General features: G+C 45.6%; 1 protein-coding gene and 2 non-coding genes across 3 annotated transcripts in view; 2 read left to right on the top strand and 1 right to left on the bottom strand.

Moving 5' to 3' along the window:
• LOC137312273 (zinc finger protein 268-like) overlaps positions 1–19,630 on the top strand; it is a 93,107-nt gene that overhangs the window by 32,914 nt on the left and 40,563 nt on the right. The window lies entirely within an intron of this gene.
• trnar-ucu (transfer RNA arginine (anticodon UCU)) lies at positions 2,820–2,911 on the bottom strand. Its single transcript is given in 2 exon segments — positions 2,820–2,855; positions 2,875–2,911. It is a non-coding gene; the product is annotated as a tRNA-Arg (tRNA).
• trnaf-gaa (transfer RNA phenylalanine (anticodon GAA)) lies at positions 4,565–4,637 on the top strand. Its single transcript has one exon. It is a non-coding gene; the product is annotated as a tRNA-Phe (tRNA).

Raw genomic sequence — 19,630 nt, 5'->3', positions numbered from 1 at the left:
CGGCGATATATTTCCAAGTCGGGATGGTGTGTGACTTGGAGGGGAACGTGCAGGTGGTGTTGTTCCCATGTGCCTGCTGCCCTTGTCCTTCTAGGTGGTAGAGGTCGCGGGTTTGGGAGGTGCTGTCGAAGAAGCCTTGGCGAGTTGCTGCAGTGCATCCTGTGGATGGTGCACACTGCAGACACAGTGCGCCGGTGGTGAAGGGAGTGAATGTTTAGGGTGGTGGATGGGGTGCCAATCAAGCGGGCTGCTTTATCTTGGATGGTGTCGAGCTTCTTGAGTGTTGTTGGAGCTGCACTCATCCAGGCAAGTGGAGAGTATTCCATCACACTCCTGACTTGTGCCTTGTAGATGGTGGAAAGGCTTTGGGGAGTCAGGAGGTGAGTCACTCGCCACAGAATACCCAGCCTCTGACCTGCTCTCGTAGCCACAGTATTTATATGGCTGGTCCAGTTAAGTTTCTGGTCAATGGTGACCCCCAGGATGTTGATGGTGGGGGATTCGGCGATGGTAATGCCGTTGAATGTCAAGGGGAGGTGGTTAGACTCTCTCTTGTTGGAGATGGTCATTGCCTGGCACTTATCTGGCGCGAATGTTACTTGCCACTTATCAGCCCAAGCCTGGATGTTGTCCAGGTCTTGCTGCATGCGGGCTCGGACTGCTTCATTATCTGAGGGGTTGTGAATGGAACTGAACACTGTGCAGTCATCAGCGAACATCTCCATTTCTGACCTTATGATGGAGGGAAGGTCATTGATGATGCAGCTGAAGATGGTTGGGCCTAGGACACTGCCCTGAGGAACTCCTGCAGCAATGCCCCGGGGCTGAGATGCTTGGCCTCCAACAACCACTACCATCTTCCTTTGTGCTAGGTATGACTCCAGCCACTGGAGAGTTTTCCCCCTGATTCCCATTGACTTCAATTTTACTCGGGCTCCTTGGTGCCACACTCGGTCAAATGCTGCCTTGATGTCAAGGGCAGTCACTCTCACCTCACCTCTGGAATTCTGCTCTTTTGTCCATGTTTGGACCAAGGCTGTAATGAGGTCTGGAGCCGAGTGGTCCTGGCGGAACCCAAACTGAGCATCGGTGCGCAGGTTATTGGTGAGTAAGTGCCGCTTGATAGCACTGTCGACGACACCTTCCATCACTTTGCTGATGATTGAGAGTAGACTGATGGGGCGGTAATTGGCCGGATTGGATTTGTCCTGCTTTTTGTGGACAGGACATACCTGGGCAATTTTCCACATTGTCGGGTGGATGCCAGTGTTGTAGCTGTACTGGAACAGCTTGGCGAGAGGCGCAGCTAGTTCTGGAGCACAAGTCTTCAGCACTACAGCTGGGATGTTGTCGGGGCCCATAGCCTTTGCTGCATCCAATGCAATCAGCCGTTTCTTGATATCACGTGGAGTGAATCGAATTGGCCGAAGACTGGCTTCCGTGATGGTGGGGATATCGGGAGGAGGCTGAGATGGATTATCCACTCGGCACTTCTGGCTGAAGATGGTTGCAAACGCTTCAGCCTTGTCTTTTGCACTCACGTGCTGGACTCCGCCATCATTGAGAATGGGGATGTTTGCAGAGCCTCCTCCTCCCGTTAGTTGTTTAATTGTCCACCACCATTCACTTCCGCCAATGAGAACAGCTTCTCTTTATTAACTTTATCTGAACCCTTCATGACTTTGAACACTTCTATCAAATCTCCTCTGAACCTTCTCTGCTCTGAGGAGAACAACCCCAGCACGGGGTAAATGCGGTCAATTAGCTCCAATATATTTATTTGGGCATTAAACAAAATGTGAAAGACTGGCAAGGCGTTGTGTGAACGGAGCTCACTGCTTTAAGACAATAAATCCAATCACTGCGTGGGCGCTGGGTTAAAATCTCACCACTGATAGAATTTCTGGCAATGTTCATTTTGACCTGTTCACAGAAAACCCGATTGTCGTGCGATGGAGCAGAGGATGTGAAAGAAGCTGAAAGTGGAAGTGCAGATATTAGTTTCATCACAGTGACAGGACACGTTTCCACAGGTTCGGGCCTCTCACCTTAATATTCTTTCCAGCAGAGTGGGACAGGTGATCAGAGTGACCGGGCTCCAGCGGCGCAATCGGTCAGTGCGCGGTCCTTATCTGACAGTACAGGGTCGGGAAATACCGAGGTTGTTAATTCGAGTCTCACCGAGATCAAACAATCCTTTTGCTTGTGAACATTTCGACCGGAGTTGAAGGTACAATTGGTTTGTTCCAAAATGCATCTACTTATTTGCATTGCCATGTGGTTCCTCCGGTCTGCGCTGTTGCATTCGCAGATGAGATGTTTAATGTCATTCGTTTACAGGAGGGAGGCTGCGGAATTGGAACCAAAAACTATGATTTTGATCCATCCAAAAAAATGGGATTTAACTGCAGTTTTAAACCAGCGCCTTCGACCGCTCAGCCAGGATACTTTCCATCCTGCACTTCAGGAGCTAGTTTTACAGGAATAGAATTACTACAAGCAAGAATTCTCCCCCTCAAGCACCAATGCTCACACGGCAGCAGGATGCATGTGTCCAGTTAGAAACCTGTCTGAAGGAACATTCAGTCTGACAGAGCCGGAAGTCCAGCAGATTGACTTTCGGTCTGAGCAGATGTTGAGTCTCCTTCTGAGAGAGTTTCGCCAATCCAGCTCAGAGTGGATTTAGAATCATAAATCCGGGTGTGACTGGAGCCACTTGTGTCAGATGAAGTGTCGGGGGCAGTTTCACATCCTTGACGGACATTAATGATCCTGCTGCAAAATTTCACTTCCCAGCTCCCGATCCGTGAACGAAAACCCAACTCTGGTGGGACTCGAACCCACAACCTTTGAATGTCTCCGCCAACCACGAAATAGAAGTCCAACACGCTATCCATTGCGCCACAGAGTCAGTTATGCAACGTGAGGGAGAGCGGGGATCCTGTGCTGTGGTTGAGGCGGTCAGGCTGCTCCTGTTTCCGCCTCTCACATTCCGAGAGCCGGGGTGGCAGTCTGCACCGATCGCCCTCCAATGGATCCGGCTCCAGCCGCTTGTTGTGGGCCTGGTGCAAGAACAGTCGCGTCTGACTCCACATCAGAAGGCTGCGTGTTTTGAACCAGGTTGAAATCACAACATTTTCACTGTGGCTCAGGGTCCTGCCGCCGTGTTTACCGATACTCTGCAACTCTCCCTGTGTTTACCTATACTCTGCAACTCTCCCTGTGTTTATCTCTGTGTCAATCCGTGGGCAGATTCTGAATGAACAATGAAATAAATGAGGGGTTCAGACAATTCTCCCATCTGACACTTAGGAACCAATGAGCGAAACTTTATAATAAGATATTGCTTATTGTGATGCAGCAAAGAAAACATTGCATTTTGAATGTTTTAGGTTCAGTTATGAACAAAAAGAAACTGTGACCACAACGTGTTTACAACAAGCCTCCTTTTAAGTTGATGTCCGGCTCGCTAACATTACAGCACGAGGTGTGGGCACCGCGCTGATAACCTTCATGTGTATCCGGGCCTTTCAGACACTTCGTGTGACACAAGAGCTTTCCAATCCCCGCCAGCTCCTGGACACCGAGACTTCCGTTCGAAGCAGCATTCACCACCAGGACCGCTATTCCGCTCCCTTTGCCGGACTTCAGCAAATTTAACGCTGAAAATACAAAACAGGATGGACAGTATCTGGAAAACAGTTAAACGTTCAGTGTTCAGACTTTAGTGAGAACAATAAACAGGACTTTGGGTAGATATTAAGTGGATGTGCAGTAAGAGTGCGCTGTTGTTTTGTAAACTGTGGGAGTGTAGATATGAGTGTGATGTTTTTCTATGAACTATGAATGTGTATATATGAGTGTGATGTTTATATATGAACTGTGGGTGTGTATATATGAGTGCGATGTTTATATATGAACTGTGGGTGTGTATATATGAGTGTGATGTTTATATATGAACTGTGGGTGTGTATATATGAGTGTGATGTTTATATATGAACTGTGGGTGTGTATATATGAGTGTGATGTTTATATATGAACTGTGGGTGTGTATATATGAGTGCGGTGTTTATATATGAACTGTGGGTGTGTATATATGAGTGTGATGTTTATATATGAACTGTGGGTGTGTATATATGAGTGTGATGTTTATATATGAACTGTGGGTGTGTATATATGAGTGCGGTGTTTATATATGAACTGTGGGTATGTATATATGAGTGTGATGTTTAAATATGAACTGTGGGTGTGTATATATGAGTGTGATGTTTATATATGAACTGTGGGTGTGCATATATGAGTGTGATGTTTATATATGAACTGTGGGTGTGTATATATGAGTGCGATGTTTATATATGAACTGTGGGTGTGTATATATGAGTGTGATGTTTATATATGAACTGTGGGTGTGTATATATGAGTGTGATGTTTATATATGAACTGTGGGTGTGTAAATATGAATGCGATGTTTTTATTTGAATTGCGGAATGAACAGGAGGGGCAATTCCGCCTGGGGTTATATATTTTTTGAAGACAATGACATACAGTGAATGTTTCACATGGGGCTGAAATAGCTCAGTTGGGAGAGCGTTAGACTGAAGATTTCAAGGTCCTTGGTTCGATCCCGAGTTTCGGCAGTTTTTGGTTGTTTAGTTTTTTCTTCCTCGCTTCGATTCTCACATTTATTTGCAGTGAAATTTGATCCCCGCCACTGAAGGATTGGGGATTGAATAGAGCGACATCAAGGATGGGAAATATTTCTGTCGTCTGTATTTGGTTTTTATTTCTCTGTTACCTTTTGCCTTTTTCTCTTGGTTTTGTCTCTCTCGGTGCCGGGTGACTATTTGATTTGATGCACTTTATTCGAAAGTGATGCCTTTTCCCCATCTCGGGGCGGTCAGACCCGCTCTGTCTGTCTGTTGCTGCTGATGATCATTAATGGGAACAGGCCGCGAGTTGAACGTTTATCTGCAAACCGGAGAAAGACAAATAAAAAGAAAGACGTGTTTCTCCGGCCCAGGGGCAAAGTTACAATGGATGTTATTCAATAAACTGTCCCCGTGAATTTGTCTGTGGACCTGTTTGTAAAGCTTGGATTTAAAAGTTACAAAAACCCGATATAAATAAAGTAAATTACAAGAATCGAATCCGTGATCATGATATTACGGTAAACTCGATGCAAATGAACTAACCGGCGGTCCGAAAGGCACATTCGGCTGTTTAATTAATTTTTGTACCTGTGCGCTGGTTGGTAGCGGTTTCTGTACATGGACCCCTAAATCTCTCTGCTCCTGCACAGTTCCTCGTTTCTCACCATTTAGAAAATACACTGATTGATCTTAGATTTAAAGTGGATGACCTCGCTCTCCCCCACATTGAACTCTATTTGCCGCAGTTTTACCCACTCACTTAATTTATCAATTCCCACTTTTCAACTTCCTGCTTCTGTCTCCATTATTTATTCCGCCACCAGAAGGCTGAGTGTCCAAATCACGGGGTAACAGTTGCTGTTCGAGCTGATCGGATTCTGGATCGTTCCGGAATGAATGTTTTAGCTGCTTTTTCACAATAAACAGAACCTTGTTCTAAAGTCTGCTTCCCTCGTTCCCAAATGTCAGGAAGGCGTCTCATTCTGCCCTCGACTTTTGATCTTGAACTGCGGATGAAACTTTTGCAAAGAGAGATACGAATCCCCAAATCGCTCCACCTGAATCTCAAACGCTTTTTGAAGAATTTCAGTGCAAACAATCAGGACTTTAAAGGCACCTCAATGACCTGCACTTTCTTTGAATGAGTTTTGTTCGCCTTTGCATTCGACGGTGAAATCGCTCTCAGTTTTCGTCGAAATGAACCAGAGTGTGACCGCCTTGTGTCTGTCAGCGTGGAACTGGCGAGATTGGGTTCAGCACGGATCGTTTTCAACTTTTGAAATCTCACCAAGCACCAGAGAAAATAAACGTGGAATCAAACTGTCCCTGTCAGTGATGAATTGAAGTGAATATCGCTCCAAGTAGATCTGGACAACTCGCAGTGCAGCCGCACAGGAGTTCCAAATCCACCCTCTCGCCACTTGGCAATCGCATGAACTAAACTTTACTCTGTCCCAGTATCACCGCGCTGAAATCGACTCTCCCACGAGGGGACCGAGTCTTCCACCATACAGGTGTTTAATGGCAAGATGAGTTTAATGTTCAGAAATAATACAGCACAGATTTTCACTCGTGCAAACTTCACACCCTTTATTTTGGAAAATTAAGCTGATGGTGGAGAGATGTTATATTGATCGCTGCAACCTGAATTTTTAGTTGGTTGAAATAATGGTTCAATAACAGCCTCTCTGTGTCTCTGTGGCGCAATCGGTTCGCGAGTTCGGCTGTTAACTGTAAGGTTGGTGATTCGAGCCCCCCCAGGGACTTACGGGCAGCTTTTACCTCAAGGTTCACTGTCTTGCTTTTTCTGGTTTCGAATGTGTGTTTTGGCTGCTTTGAAAGTGCATGGTTTATATGGCCAGCTGAGCACGGCCGATATTCCACCATTTAATCTGTGATTGGATTCACGGAAATCAGAATTCTTCTTGACAGACAAGGTCCGAAGGTTGCAGGAGAGCCGCTTCACTCTGACATGGATATTTTGCAGTGAGTGACACCAGACTGTTTCCACAATGAATGTCACTCCCTTTATTTTGGAAATATAACATTGTATTCACATTCCGAAGGGTTTCAGTTCAATACTGTGGCAGATGGAATTCAATGTGGGAAAGTGTGAGGTCAGCCACTTTGGGCCTAGAAAAGGTCGATCAGAGTTTTTTTTTATAAATGGTGAGAAGCTGGGAACTGTAAATGAGCAGAAATATTTGGGGGCCCAAATCACGAAAATCTAGTTCACGGGTACAAAAAACTTTAAAAGGCGAATGGAACACAAAGGGGTGAAAGTTATGTTGCAGCTGTACAGAGTTCTGAATAAAACCCATTTAGTGGACTCTTTTCCGTTCTGGACACTGCACCTCACGGAGGAGAGATTGGCCTTGAAATGGGAATAACCCAGATTCACCATAAACAAACTGATAGTTGAGAGATATTGTCTTGGTCGCTGCAACCTCAATTTTTAGCTAGTTAAATCAGTCGCTTAATTATGTATCTGCAGCGCAATCGGTTCGTGCGTTCGGCTAGAAAACGGGAAAGTTGATGGTTTTGAGCCCACCCAGGGACGATAGGGAAATGTTTTACTTTAAGATTCATGGTCTCGCATGTCCTGGTTTCTCATGTGTGTTTTGGCTGCAAAAAAAAGTGCACGGTTCAGATGTCCAGCTGAGGACGGCCGATCTTCTACCATTTAATCTGTGATTGGATTCACGGAAATCAGAATTCTGCTTGACAGACAAGGTCCGAAGGTTGCAGGAGAGCCGCTTCACTCTGACATGGATATTTCTGCAGTGAGCGACACCGGACTGTTTCCACAATGAATGTCACTCCCTTTATTTTGGAAACGCTAATTGTATTCACATTCCGAAGGGTTTCAGTTATTTTTGTAAGAGATCATTAAAGGATCCTGCAGCACTGCCTCGGATAATAACAACAGATCTAAGCCGCATTTCAGTCGGGGCAACAAATCATTACATCCATTTATCTGCACCCTTAAATCCAAGCATCTGCACCCTTATACCGGAGTATCTGCACCCTTATACCGGAGTATCTGCATCCTTATACCGGAGTATCTGCATCCTTATACCGGAGTTTCTGTACCTTTACACAGGAGCATCTGCACCCTTATACCGGAGTATCTGCACCCTTATACCGGAGTATCTGCATCCTTATACCGGAGTATCTGCATCCTTATACCGGAGCATCTGCATCCTTATACCGGAGTATCTGCATCCTTATACCGGAGTTTCTGCACCTTTACACAGGAGTATCTGCACCTTTATACCGGAGTACCTACACACTTACAGCGGAGTATCTGCACCCTTATACCGGAGTATCTGCATCCTTATACCGGAGTTTCTGCACCCTTATACCGGAGCATCTGCACCTTTACACAGGAGCATCTGCACCTTTATACCGGAGTACCTGCACACTTACAGCGGAGTATCTGCACCTTTACACCGGAGTATCTGCACCTTTACACCGGAGTATCTGCATCCTTATACCGGAGTATCTGCACCCTTACACAGGAGCATCTGCACCCTTACACCGGAGGATCTGCACCCTTATACCGGTTAATTCAGTAACCGTCCCCAATCACCTTTAACAGCATCTGGAACCCTAAACAAAACCCAACACAGAAGAAATGACCTTTATAACTTTTCACTCATGTTCGGACACATTTTTATTTACTGTACTTTAAGGGAGATTTGGGGAAAGTGGGCGGTGATGCTCAGAAACTCTCCCTCGCGTGTCGCTACTTGGTGCTATTTTTTCAGCGGGCTCGTTGGTCTACGGGGACTGATTCTCGCTTCGGGTTTGCTGATTGAAATATGCGAGAGATCCCGGACGAGCCCTCATTTTCCCCACGCCTTTTGATGTTGACCTGCTGTTAAAACTAGCGATTTCGGTGCTCGAAAGTAAAATTTTGTAGCAAAACAGCAACAAGATCAATAATGTTCGTCAAGGAAGGGAAATAATCCCCCACACTTCATCTTCTACAAGTGGCTCCACTCCCCCCGAATTTATAATGCTTAATCCACTCTGAGCTGGATTGGTGAAACACTCTCAAGAAGGAGGCTCATCATCTGCTCAACACAAAAGTCAATCTCCTGGACTTCTAGCTCTGTCAGACTGCATGTTCCCTCAGACAGGTTTCCAACTGGACAGAAGCATCCGGCTGCCGTGCGAGCATTGGTGCTTGAGGGTAGAATTCTTGCTTGCAGTAATTCTATTGCTGTAATAGTAGCGCCAGAAGATCGCAAGATGGAAAGTATCGTGGCTGAGCGTTCTAACGCGCTGGTTTAAAGCTCATGCTAAATCCCATAATTTGCAGATGGATCAAAATCATAGTTTGTGGCTCCAATTCCGCAGTCTACCTCCTGTAAAATAATAACACAAAACATCTCATCTGCTGTTGCAAAAGCGGAGTCCGGAGGAACCACATGGCAATACAAATAAGTAGATGCATTTTGGAACAAACCAATTGTACCTTCAACTGCGGTCAAAATGTTCACAAGGCAAAAGATTGGTTGATCAAAGTGAGACTCGACTAACAATCTCGGTATTTCCCGACCCTGTCCTGTCAGATAAGGACCGCGCACTGACCGATTGCGCCGCTGGAGCCCGGTCACTCTGATCACCTGTCCCACTCTGCTGGAAAGAATCTTAAGGTGAGAGGCCCGAACCTGTGGAAACGTGTCCTGTCCCCGTGATGAAACTAATATCTGCACTTCCACTTTCATCTTCTTTCACATCCTCTGCTCCATCGCACGACAATCGGGTTTTCTGTGAACAGGTCAAAATGAACATTGCCAGAAATTCTAACAGCAGTGGGATTCAAACCCACGCCTCCATCGAAATTTGATGGAACACCTTAGACCGCGAGGCCGCGCTATCATAATGTCAGAGTAACGTTCAAAGAGCTGTTCAATGCTCAAATAAATGAACTGAAGCTAATTGACCGCATTTACCCCGTGCTGGGGTTGTTCTTCTCAGAGCAGAGAACGTGAAGAGGTGATTTGATCGAAGTGTTCAAAGTCATGAAGGGTTGAGATAAAGTTAATAAAGAGAAGCTGTTCCCATTGGCGGAAGGGTCGAGAACCAGAGGACACAGATTTAAGGTGATCGGTAAAAGAACCAAAGGCGACGTGAGGAAATGCTTTTTTTATCCGGCGAGTATTTATAACCCGCAATGCGCTGCCTGAAAGGGTGGTGGAAGCAGATTCAATCGTGGCTTTCAAAAAGGAATTTGATAAATAGTTGAAGGGAAAAATTGCAGGGCTACGGAGAAGGAGCGGGAGAATGGGACTAATTGGATTGCTCTTACAATGAACCGGCACGGGCAGGATGGGCCGAATAGCCTCCTTCTATGCTGTTGTCATTATATGATTTATATTCTATAAATTCTTTGCATGCATTTGTCTATCTCTCTCTGTCTCGGTCTCTTGTGTTGTCCCCTGATGGACTTCTCAGGTTTCCTTGAACGGCAATGCCTGATCGAACCTGCAACACCAGCAGAGAAGGTTAAAGAAAGATTGAGACGGTAGGAAAAGTAAAGGGGCAACCGAGCTGCTGCAGCCAATGTCTACACATTAATGTCTCTTCGCTCACACAGTGAAACAAATCACCAATTTGATTAAAGTATGCTTATGGTAGAGTGTATATTAACACCATGCCGAGACAGACGGCAATCAAATCATAGAATCATACAATCTTAGAAATTTACGCCACAGAAGGAGGCCGTTCTGCCCATCATGTCTGTGCCGTCCGAAAAAAACAGGCATCGAGCCTCATCCCATATTTCAGCGTTTCGTCCGTCGTCTTTTCGGTTCCGGCTCTTCAAATGCATATTCAAGTTCTTTTTAGATGCGATGAGGGTTTCTGCCTCTACCACCCTCTCAGGCAGTGAAATTCCAGACCCCCACCTCCCTCTGGGTGAAAAAAATCTCCTGCGCTCCCCTCCAATCCTTCTACCAATTAAATTAAACCTATGCCCCCTGATTATTGACCTCTCTGCGAAGGGAAGTAGGTCCGTCCTATCCAATCTATCTAGGCCGGTCATTATTTTAGACGCCTCAATTAAATCTCTCCTCACCCTGCTCGGTTCCAAAGAAAACAACCCCAGCCTATCCAATCTATCCGCATAACTAAAATTCTCCAGTCCTGGAAACATCGTGGTAAATCTCCTCTGTACCTTCTCCAGTGCAATCACATTTTTCCTGTAGTTTGGTGACCAGAAGTGTACACAATACACTAACTGTGACCGAACTAGTGTTTTATACAGGTCTAGCATAACCTCCCTGCTCTCATATGCTGTGCCTCGCCTAATTAAGGAATGTATCCTGTGTGCCTTCTCAACCACCTGACCTACTTTTCCTCTTACCTTCAGGGATCTATGGACATGCACTCCAAGGTCCCTCTGTTCATCCACATCTCTCACTATCCTCCCAAGTAATGTAGTTTCAGAGCAACGAATTCTGAAACGTCTTACTTGATAATTCAAGTCGTACACTCGAAACAAATTTGGTAAAAGGAAACTAATATTGGTGATTGGAAATAGTTAGTGTACAACATGAAATTGCTGTACACCGGAATAGAAAAAGAGATTGGCTGGACAGAAGAGGACTGAAAGGATGGCCGATCGGCTCTGGGAAGTAGCGAACCATTACACTGGCTGCACGATTTGAGAAACAGCGGCTTGTTGGTCTCGGGGTCTGACTCTTGCTTAGTTGATAGCATTGCTTAATAGTCAAAAGGTCTTGGGCTCCAATCGCGGATGAGCCCTGCTGTCTCCCCATATTTAGTGAAAAGTCATCAATTGGTTTATGACAGCTTTTCCATGTCGCTGTTGGTAGAATTGAATTATATCGAGAGGATGTTTGATGCTCCAGAGGACAGAGTGCGGAAGTTTCCAAGGTGCAACACACGTGAAGGAAATAAAATGTCTCAAGATGATGAGGAGATTGATGCTGAATGTGAATTTCCCCACGTTCAGGCGGTCTCATTGATATTAGATGACAGGATAGAGAGCGATTTAACGAAGTTTGGGGATGACACCAAGATGGGCAGCATTGTGAGCAGTGCAGATGGAAGCACAAAATTACAGAGAGACATTAATATAATAAATGAACGGACAAAACTGTGGCAATTGGATTTCAATTTAGGCAAGTGTGAGGTCATCCACTTTGGACCGAAAAAGGATCGATCAGAATACAATCTAAATGGTGAAAAGTTCGAAACCCCTGTGGAGCTCCAAAAGGACTTAGGAATCCATGTATATAGATCATTAAAATGTCATGGACAGGCACAGAAAATAATCAAAGAGGCTAATGGAACGCTGGTCTTTATATCTAGAGGACTAGAATACAAGTGGATGGACATTATGCCATCACGATACAAAGCTCTGATTGGACCAGCGCTGGAGTACTGTGTTCAGTTCTGGGCACCGCACCTTAGAAAGAATATATTGGCCGTGGAAGGAGTGCACTGTAGATTTACTGGAATGATACCTTGACGCTAACCGCTAAATTACGAGGAGAGATTACACAAATTAGGGTTGTATTCCCTGGAATGTAGTGGATTAAGAGCTGATTTGATCGAAATGTTCAAGATATTAATGGGAACTGGTGGGCAAGATAGAGAGAAACTATTTCCGTTCGTTGGGGTGTCTCGGACTCCGGGAAATAGACTGAACATCAGATTCAGGACTTTCAGGAGCAAAGTTAGGAAACACTTCGACAAGCAAAGGATTGTTGAAGTTTGGAACTCTCTTCCACAAACGACAGTTGTTGCGAGCTCAGTTGTTAATTTCAAACCCGTGATTTATAGATTTTTATTAACCAAAGTTATTAAGGGAGATGGGGCTAAGGCGGGTAAATGGAGTTAGGTCACAGATCAGCCGTGATCTCATTGAATTGCGGAACAGGCTCGAAGGGCTAAATGGCCGACTCCTGTTCCTAAGTTTCTCATTGGTGCAGAATGCAAAATGACCATGTATTGGCCGGGAATTCAACCCGGGTCTCCTGCGTGGCAGGTGAGAACTCCACCCCTGAACAACCAATGCTCGGATGGGGAGTAGCAGCATGTGTCCATTTGGAAACCAGTCTGAACGAACATGCCGTTTACAGCTGCGATGGCTGAGTGGTTAAACCGTTGGTCTCAAAATTCCAATCGGTTTTCAACGTCGGTTTGAAGTCTGCTCGCAGAGCTACTGTTTAAAGATCTCTTCAATGATCAAATCGATCAATTGGAGTTAATTGACAGCATTTCCCTCCCTTTCCCACCGTGGCAGCTGCTTTTAATTGGGAGTCCAATCTTCCCATGCTGGATTTGAAGACCCGAGAAGGAATCTCTCCCAATCCGTAACTTAATTTCTGCTCTTTTGCAAAACCTGACATTTATAATCTTTATTTTCTTTGCATTCATCTCTCTTTCTCTCCCTGTCTCTGTCTCTTGCCTCTCCGTGTTGTCCCTCATGGACGTTTCAGGCTTCCTTGAACAGCGAAGCCTGATCTAACCTGCAACAGACATCTCGCCTCTTCCCACTTTCTCGCTTTTGGGCCGGGCTCTTGGAGGTTACGGCTCTTCAATTGCATATTCAAGTGCTTTTTAAATGCGATGAGGGTTTCTGCCTCTCCCATCCTTTCAGGCAGAGAGTTCCAGACCCCCACCACCCTCTGAGTGAAAAAAAATTCTCCTCTGCTCCTCTCTAATCCTTTTACCAATTGCCTTAAATCTATGCCCCCCCTGATTATTGATCTATCTGCTAAGCGAAATTGGTCCTTCCGATCCACTCTATCTGGGCCCGTCATAAATTTATACACCTCAATTAAATCTCCCCTCAGCCTCCTCGGTTCCAAAGAAAACAACTCCAGCCTATCCAATCTATTCTCATAACTAAAATACCCCAGTACTGGCAACATCGTCGTAAATCTGCTCTGTACTCTCTCCAGTGCAATCACTTCATTCCTGTAATGCGGTGACCAGAACTGTACGCCTAACTAGAGTTTTATACAGTTCTAGCATACCCTCCCTGCTTTTACATTCTATGCCGCGGCTAACAAAGTACAGGTTCCTGTATGACTTCTTAACCACCTTATCTACCTGTCCTATTTTCAGGGATCTGTGGACATGAAATCCAAAGGTCCCCCTGTTGATCAACTCCTCCCAGTATCCTCCCAAGCAATGTAGTTTCAGAGCCACTAATTCTGAAACGTCTTACTTGATAATTCAAGTCGTAGAGTCGAAACCAATTTGGTAAAGGGAGATTAATATTGCTGATTGGAAATAGTTAGTGTACAACTTGATATTGCTGTACACCGGAATAGAAAACTCGATTGGATGGACAGAAGCGGTCTGAAAGGATGGCTGATCGGCTGTGGGAGGTAGAGAACTTTCACACTGGCTGCCCAAGTTTAATCACAGCGGCTCGTTGGTCTCGGGGTATGATTCTCGCTTAGGGGATTTCATTGAATAATATGCGAGAGGTCCCGGGTTCAACTCCCGGACGAGCCCTGGGGGGCGTAGCTTTGCTTTTATTGGCTTCGACGTATTTTTGGTGTTGGTGTTGGTCGAAATGAATTATATCCAGAGCACGTTTCAGCTCCAAAGGACGAAGTGCTGAATCTTCCAAAGCGCAACACACGGGAAGTAAATAAAATGTCTCAAGATGACGTGGAGATTGAAGCTGAATGTGAATTTACCCCAGTTCAGACGGTCTCATTGATATCAGATGACGGGATAGAGAGCCACATATCCAAGTTTGCTGATGGCACCATGATGGGCAGCATTGTGAGCAGTGCAGATGGAAGCATAACATTACAGATAGATATTAATATAATAAATGAATGGGAAAAACTGGCAAATGGATTTCAATTTAGGCAAGTGTGAGGTCATCCACTTTGGACCTAAAAAGTGTAGATCAGAATACTTTCTAAATGGTGAAAAGCTCGAAACTGTGGAGTTCCAAAGGGACTTCGGGATCCATGTACATAGATCATTATAATGACATGGAGTGGTTAAGCCTCAGCTGGAGTATATTGTACAGTTCTGGGCACCACACGTTAGGAAGGATGAAAAGTCATTGAAGAGGATTCAGAGCAGGTTGACCTGGATGATTCCATGGATGAGGGAATTCAGTTATGTCGAAAGATTGGTGAAGCTGGGATTATTCTCCTTACAGCAGAGAAGGTTAAGGGGAGACCTAATCGAGGTATTCAAAATAATGAGGGGTTTGAAAGTACAAATAGGGAGAAACTGTTTCCTCTGGCAAGTGGGTCGGTAACCAGAGGTCATAGATTTAAAATATTTGCAAAAGTACTCCAGTGGAATTGAGGAGAATTTTTTTTCACGCAGAAGTGACTGTTAAGATCTGGAACGCACTTCCTGAAAGGTGGTTGGATGCAGATTCCATTGGATCATTCAAAAGGCAATTGGACATGTGCTTGAAGAGGACTAATTTGCAGGGATAAATAAGGCCTGTCGGTCTAATTGGACAGGTCTTTGAAAGAGCCGGCACAGGTACCACGGCCGAATGGTCTCCTTCTGTGCTGTTAGATTCTCTGATTCTCTGATTACCTTCTGAATCATTGCAATTGATGCTATTCAGTGATGAGGAACCAAGAAAATTATAACCGTGATATTCGGCTTCTCCATTCCCTTCTGAATATCGCAGATTATAATGTCCAGGCGGGGGTGGGACTGAATGGGGGATAGAGTGCGGAGATTGGAATGGAAGACCAGCAGAATGAACTTGGTCTCATCAGTTTTTGTTATTTTTCCGACCATGCCCGAAGCAGGCGGTGAACCTTCTTCTAGAGAGAGGATCGTCATTTCAGTTCAGAAGGAAAAGATATCGAGAAAATCGGGTGACACAGGCACGGAATGATCCGGGACTTACAGGACATCCCTGTTAAACCGACACAGATACGGAATGATCCGGGACTTACAGCACATCCCTTTTAAACAGACACAGGCACGGAATGATTCGGGACTGACAGCACATCCCTGTTAAACAGACGCAGGCACGGAATGATCCGGGACTGACAGGACATCCCTTTTAAACAGACGCAGGCACGGAATGACCCGGGACATCAATCATAATTATGGTACACAAGTTCCTCTTACGTTGACTATAAGATTTTCTGTTTTTCCCAGGACACCACTGCAGACTTTGATACTTCGCGACCTCACAATCCCAACACCTCGTGGAAGGAACTGTTGCTGATTTCAACAAACAATGCAAAAACCTCCCTCTGCCGCAACGAGAAGGATGGGACTTAAAAGCAGAACTTCTGGAAAAACTGAGCGAAAGAAACCAGATTTCAAAGCAGTAACAACAAGCATGGGTTTCGAACCTAAGCTTGCAGAGCACAATGGATTAGTAATCCATCGCCTTTACCTCTCGGCCACCTCGTCACATCTCCAAAATGGCGAATGTCCTTTAATTCAAATTGAAAATACTGCCGATTTTGGAAATCGGAAAAAAAAACAGAAAATGCTGGAAATCCTCAGAAGATCAGGCAGAATACGTGGTAAGAGAAACAGAGTTAACGTTTCAGGTCGATGACCTTTGGTCAGAGCTGGGTCAGAGCTTTTATTTTCTTCTTTCTCAATGTAAAGCCCTGGACTCTGAGGAGAAGGAAGTCTGACCGGACAATATGACCTTCCCATGTACCCAAATCGAGAATGTTGAAAATGTCCAGTCAGCTGCTGTAACTCAACTTCGGTGGAAGAACAGCTTTTGCCATTGGATGCAGCGATGTTCGAAGAACCAAAGTCTGTGATGGTGAGCGTGGGGAATTGCCAGGATACCAAGCAGAACGATTCACTCGATATTTTGGCGGAGAGTTCGTTGATGAATTTCAGGTGGAACAGCAACATGTTGAAATCCAGTCGGTGTGTGAAAGAAAGCGAGTGTTGATGGAAGGGGCTGGGAGTTCAGCAGTGTGGGACCGTGTGCCGAACCACAGCAGTTAAATCCGATTCCCAATTAGTGAACCGATCCAAAAGGTGCAGAAGGTGATGCAAAGCGACCGGAGCGTGACGTAAATCGGCCTGCTGATGTACAGTCCCTGATAATAAATCCTAGTGTGATGCAAGGAAGAAATTCATAATTATGGTACATATCTTTTATCTTCTGCTGGCCATAAGAGATATTCGGTTTACCAGGGCGCCATTGTGCACTTTGGTTGAAACTTCACCGAGATCACACCTTACACTCCCAACACCTCCGTGCAAGAAACAGTTTGGGTGGCAATCAAGACTTTGTTGATTTGATCAAATAGGTGTAAGTCAGCAATGCGAAAAAGTACTTATTAGGAAAGATGGATTTTTGGTGAAGAGGCCAAAATGAACAACGCTACAAATTCTGGCGACGGTGGGATTCGAACCAACATACCTGTAAAACACATAGCATAAAACCAGCCCTTTCGGCGTCTCAGCTCCCATTCGGCAACTTATTCAATTATGATGAAAACGGTCAGAGAGCTGAAACATTCCCTCTGGTTCTTTCTCCACAGGAGCTGCCTGACCTGCTGAGTGTTTTCAGCATTTTCTGTTTTTATTTTTGTGATTTCACAATGGCTGTTTTCCTGAAAACTCCCAATTTGACCCAAGGACAAAGCTCACACTTCACTTTCCCCACGCGCTTTAAAGTTTGCCGTTTCCAAACAAAATCCCCTCCGCGCCGGGCTTTCAAAGGGCCTTTCGCTCACGGCCAACCTCCTGTAATCGACAGCTTTTCACCACTGCCGCTCTTTTCATTTCTCCTCATTCCTTTTCAATCGGACATTTCCACAGACCTATTAAGATCAAGCGGAATATTTCCGACCTGACTGCACCGCCCAGATTGCCAAAAGTGCACCTTTCAGCCGTCATTCGCAGCGATGTCGCGCCGCCCGTCTCTCCCGCACATCAACTACTCGGGGAAAAGCGCCAACGACCATGGAAACAAAACCCAGTTCTTCAGTTAACATCCCCCGTGTCACAAGATACCCCTTAGAAATTTCACGATGTGGAGATGCCGGTGATGGACTGGGGTTGACAATTGTAAACAATTTTACAACACCAAGTTATAGTCCAGCAATTTTATTTTAAATTCACAAGCTTTCGGAGATTTTCTCCTTCCTCAGGCAAATGTTTCAAGATCTCCCTGAAGCCTACGCATTTATACATATTGAACAATAATAAATGGTGTTTACAGACTGCCCCTGCAACTGCCCGTTGCCAAGGCAATCACCGTGTTCAGACAGAGAGGTGTTACCTGCAGAACCTCCGAATACACATTCAATAAAAAAACAAACAGGGAAAAAAAAACAGAGAAAAAAAAACACAGAGAGAGGCAGAAACATCCGGAAGGCAGAGAGAGCCAGCAAATGACCCATTATATTAAAAACAGATAACATTTGTTCGCTGGTGGGGTAACGTGTAGCGTGACATGAACCCAAGATCCCGGTTGAGGCCGTCCTCATGGGTGCGGAACTTGGCTATCAATTTCTGCTCGACGATTTTGCGTTGTCGTGTGTCTCGAAGGCCGCCTTGGAGTACGCTTACCCGAAGGTCGGTGGATGAATGTCCATGACTGCTGAAGTGTTCCCCGACTGGGAGGGAACCCTCCTGTTTGGCGATTGTTGCGCGGTGTCCGTTCATCCGTTGTCGCAGCGTCTGCATGGTCTCGCCAATGTACCATGCTCTGGGGCATCCTTTCCTGCAACGTATGAGGTAGACAACGTTGGCTGAGTCACAGGAGTATGAACCATGCACCTGGTGGGTGGTGTCATCTCGTGTGATGGTGGTATCTGTGTCGATGATCTGGCATGTCTTGCAGAGGTTACCGTGGCAGGGTTGTGTGGCGTCGTGGACGCTGTTCTCTTGAAAGCTAGGTAGTTTGCTGCGAACGATGGTCTGTTTGAGGTTGGGTGGCTGTTTAAAGGCGAGTAGTGGAGGTGTGGGGATGGCCATAGCCCCACACCTCCACTACTCGCCTTTAAACAGCCACCCAACCTCAAACAGACCATCGTTCGCAGCAAACTACCTAGCTTTCAAGAGAACAGCGTCCACGACGCCACACAACCCTGCCACGGTAACCTCTGCAAGACATGCCAGATCATCGACACAGATACCACCATCACACGAGATGACACCACCCACCAGGTGCATGGTTCATACTCCTGTGACTCAGCCAACGTTGTCTACCTCATACGTTGCAGGAAAGGATGCCCCAGAGCATGGTACATTGGCGAGACCATGCAGACGCTGCGACAACGGATGAACGGACACCGCGCAACAATCGCCAAACAGGAGGGTTCCCTCCCAGTCGGGGAACACTTCAGCAGTCATGGACATTCATCCACCGACCTTCGGGTAAGCGTACTCCAAGGCGGCCTTCGAGACACACGACAACGCAAAATCGTCGAGCAGAAATTGATAGCCAAGTTCCGCACCCATGAGGACGGCCTCAACCGGGATCTTGGGTTCATGTCACGCTACACGTTACCCCACCAGCGAACAAATGTTATCTGTTTTTAATATAATGGGTCATTTGCTGGCTCTCTCTGCCTTCCGGATGTTTCTGCCTCTCTCTGTGTTTTTTTTTCTCTGTTTTTTTTTCCCTGTTTGTTTTTTTATTGAATGTGTATTCGGAGGTTCTGCAGGTAACACCTCTCTGTCTGAACACGGTGATTGCCTTGGCAACGGGCAGTTGCAGGGGCAGTCTGTAAACACCATTTATTATTGTTCAATATGTATAAATGCGTAGGCTTCAGGGAGATCTTGAAACATTTGCCTGAGGAAGGAGAAAATCTCCGAAAGCTTGTGAATTTAAAATAAAATTGCTGGACTATAACTTGGTGTTGTAAAATTGTTTAGAAATTTCACGGTAAAGTCTACCGCTGTCCTTCCGAATGCCAGTCCTGCTTTCTCAGTGCTTGTTTCTGGAACAGTCTCGCAGATTGAAATGTATCGACTGGTTTTAAGGCACAAATGAACAT

This window comes from Heptranchias perlo, unplaced genomic scaffold, assembly GCF_035084215.1.
Source record: "Heptranchias perlo isolate sHepPer1 unplaced genomic scaffold, sHepPer1.hap1 HAP1_SCAFFOLD_414, whole genome shotgun sequence".
Lineage (NCBI taxonomy): Eukaryota > Metazoa > Chordata > Chondrichthyes > Hexanchiformes > Hexanchidae > Heptranchias > Heptranchias perlo.
This window is presented reverse-complemented; position numbering and strand designations above follow the sequence as displayed.